Source organism: Muntiacus reevesi, chromosome 9, assembly GCF_963930625.1.
Source record: "Muntiacus reevesi chromosome 9, mMunRee1.1, whole genome shotgun sequence".
In the NCBI taxonomy this organism is placed as follows: domain Eukaryota; kingdom Metazoa; phylum Chordata; class Mammalia; order Artiodactyla; family Cervidae; genus Muntiacus; species Muntiacus reevesi.
Genome location: NC_089257.1, coordinates 22,386,908 through 22,391,037, shown reverse-complemented (window position 1 = coordinate 22,391,037; position 4,130 = coordinate 22,386,908).

Here is a 4,130-nt window from a genome sequence, read left to right as displayed (position 1 = left end):
CACAAAATAAGAAACCTGTGACTAATTTCAAATAATGTTGTTTGCCTAACAAAATGGGACATTTAAAGGTCAACTTTGTAATGAAAATCTGATTTCAAAGAAAGGAAAATGTTACTTTAGCCTTATATTTCGTGTAAAATAAAATAAATTGCAGAAAATAAAGTGCAGATCACCTCTAGAAGTTAAATGTTTCTGGTGATAGTTTACAATGATTTTTAAAATATGATAGAAAGTAATTGAAGAGAACCATTAGAACTTCACATTGTAAGTTAAGATAGCCAAAGTCAGACAAACACCAGTTTTATCTTTACCTTGAGCTAAAAGACACAAACTTTCTAACAATTGTGCTATTACCTTAGTATTATAATTAGCCCCTGTTTTCTTCAATTTTTTTCTAGAGAAAATAAATTGAGGCAGATAATGGGGATAGAAAAGGAACTCATAAGAGAACAATCTGAAATTTTATAGCTTTGAGCACTACATTAGGTATATTTATTAAGAGAAAACCTTTTTCCCTTTCTCATCAAAGCTACCCCTTAACTCTCTTCTTTATCTAAATATCTGAAACAGGTGGAATTCAAGTTCATTTTTTTCAATATCCATATTAAAAAATAGAAAATCTCTTTTTTCATTTATGGTTTCAGAGATAAAATTCTGAATCAGTTAAAGAAGAAGAAATATTACAACTGATACCATATTTTAAATAGAAAGAATCATAAGAGACCACTGTGAATGACTATACACCAAAATTTTTGAAAATTTAGGAGAACATTTTAGAGAATGTGAAAAAGATTCTGTAACAAGTTAAACATGGATTTGTCATAGGAAAGTGATTTTGTACAAGAAGGGAAAATAAGTTAAAAGGTAAAAATACAAGAAGAAAGAATAAGAAGATGCCTGAGGAGACAAAAAATATAGACAGGGGAAACAATAAATCAATATAGAACTTAAAAGAGAACTTACTAAAAGAGAGGACAGTAAAGAAGAAAACAAACTCCTTTCTATTTATCTGAAGTACGAAAAGCTGACAAATAAAGATTCTAATATATTGAACACATTCAAAGAAAATTTTGTCTGGTGTCTAAACAAATATCCCTATTCCTTTACTGCTTTTTTAAAAGCCCAATTCATCACAACCTGCCTCATATCCTTCAACAGCCACAAAGTAAATTTCATTATGTTTTAAGGTACATCAGGATTTAAGTTACTCAAATTAATTTAGTTCTCCAAATATCCCTAAAGTCTGACTGTGACTATAGCAGTAAAGAATTTCGATGCATTAGGGCAAAGTAGATTAATTATACAGATTTATATGTATTATTTATTCCAAGGATTAAATAAACCAAGGAAACCTAACACAAATGTTTGTTTTTTTTCTCTTACAAACATATTTAGTTCTAGTGTCACATCTGAACCTAAATACCTTGTAGTTTACCTGGTTTTGTTTTCTTTGCATTATGTCATTGATTGCTATGTTTATCATTGTCACTATAGTTCTTGATTTCAGAACTTTATAAAGTAAAAAAATGGATTTGTTGTGAGTTACTGAAATCATAAATGAAAATTGCATTGCTATTGATATAAGAGCTTAAAAATATTGTTAAAGATCTAGCACCACAAAGACTCAGAATTCTTGTTTTGGAAATTGAGCTCCTGTACTACAAGAACCTTAAGCCCTGGGGAGAGATCACATGGAGGGGAACTAAAATGTTTTGTTCTACAAAACAGATGAATTCCCAGCCAACTGTCCACACCTACTGCCGTGCACTTAGAGCCCAAATAGAACTTCAGCCTTAACCAACAGTGACTATACCTGCCTAAGAAACTTCAAGAGAAAACTGACTAGGTGATTCTAGACAATGCAGAGACTATAGAGGATAAATTAAATATTAGTTGTTTAAAGCCATCAAGTTTTGATGTGGTCTCTTTTGCAGCAGTAGATAACTAAGCCATATGCATTTCAGGAAATGTATCATGGCATATTAAGACTATTACCACGTACCTCAGATTTAATGTATAATGTTATTAAATGTTTTTTTATGCAGTTAAAATAAACATATATTCTGCAAGTGTGTGGTATGCTCTGTATATGCTCCTGAAGTTAATTTAGTAAATTGTGTTGTTAAGATCTTTTTAGCCCAGAAAGGATATTTGTTCAGAAATATTTCTATTTGTATTCATCTATGAATGACATTTTCACTTGGAATAGAATTCTGGGTAAATAGTTATTTTAGATCAGCTTTTCAAAGATACAATCCTTTTAGTTTTGAGGATTAGTAGGCTGACTATTATGCTGTTGGTCATTCAAAAATAATGCATTTTTTTTCTAATTGTCACCATTAAGGCATTCTTTTTGTTTTTGATATTTAGCAATTTTACTACAGTGTGATTTTCTTTCTATATATCCTAAATGGAATTTCTTATGCTTCTTGAAGATGTGACTTAATATCTTTCATACACTTTGCAAAATTCTTAGATATTACCTTTTTGAATATCATTTATTTTCCATCTTTTTCTTCTCTGTTTCTGATGATTCTTTTTTTTAAAGTTATATATTATTGCAACATCCCATGGATCTTGGATTTTCTTTCTTCTCTTTCTCCTTCCACCCTCTTTTCCCACTTCTCCCTCCTCCAACTCCTTCTTACCCTTCTTCTTCTCCTCTTCCTTTTCTTCCTCTTCTTCTCTGTGTTTCAGTCTGGATAGTGTTTAATAACCTATTCCATTCCAGTTCAACAGTCAGCTCTTCAATTTTCCAGTATGTTCTTAAAATACATCCATGATTTGTAGATTTCAGAGTATTTATCTATTCTGTTCTAAAACTCTCATTTGATATTTTAAATATATACTCTAGCAATCGAACTAAATTATCCATTCATTTTCCTTGACATACTGACCACACTTACATTAAAGTTCATATCCAAAATTTTAGTATTTGGGCCATCTCACAACTGTTTCTATATCAATTTTTTCCCCTATTCCTCCCTTTTAGAATGCCTAATAATATTTCACTGTGTGTCAGGCATTGTGTTGTGAAACATTATAGAGGCTTTAGATGATGTTATCTTCATCCAGAGAATATTCACCAATCCTGACTCAAATTTCTACAACAGAGGAAGATCACCTTATTTCATAAGCAACTCAACTGACTGAAGGCTGCTTTTCATGCATTTATTGCTTGATCTATTTCAAGTGCACCCCCTTTGCAACATGCCAAGTCTTGAACTCCAACTTTACATTCATAGGAAGGCTAAATATTCAACATTGAGAATTGATGCTTTTGAACTATGGTGTTGGAGAAGACTCTTCAGAGTCCCTTGGACTGCAAGGAGATCCAACCAGTCCATCCTAAAGGAGATCAGTTCTGGGTGTTCATTGGAAGGACTGATGCTGAAGCTGAAACTCCAATACTTTGGCCACCTGATGTGAAGAGTTGACTCATTGGAAAAGACCCTGATGCTGGGAGGGGTTGGGGGCAGGAGGAGAAGGGGACGACAGAGGATGAGAAGGCTGGATGGCATCACCGACTCGATGGACATGAGTTTGTGTAAACTCCGGGAGTTGGTGATGGACAGGGAGGCCTGGCATGCTGCGATTCATGGGGTCGCAAAGAGTCGGACAGGACTGAGAGACTGAACTGAACTGAACTGACTGAAGACTGTCAAGAGCTCCAATAAACATTTCAGCTATTTTCAACAAGAATTCTTAGCATCTGTCCTAGTGTATATTAAGATTTGGATACTAACGTAAGGAGAAAGCCAATCAATGTGTCATGTTCACCCTTTTATGCACATCTTTTCTCTCCAGGATCTTGGCTACACAGGCTTTGTCTGCTGAGGTTGCCAAGCCCAAATTTCATTTTTCTCCATGTTTCTATGAAATGGCTGAAATCTCTGCAGTTTCTCTCCATCACGTTGGTTGTCCTCTATCAGGTTTTTTAGCCTCACACTCTGTGCTGATTAAGGCTTGGAAAGGGCTCTATAAAGAAAAATGAGGTGGATTGTTGGACTCACCTAAATACATTTTCCCTCTTTCAAGGGCATTCTCTTGGATTCTCTTGGATGCCAAGGGGGCCTTGCTGCTTTCACACATGTGTTTCCTTTTCTTTTTTGTTTTGTTTTATATTTTTC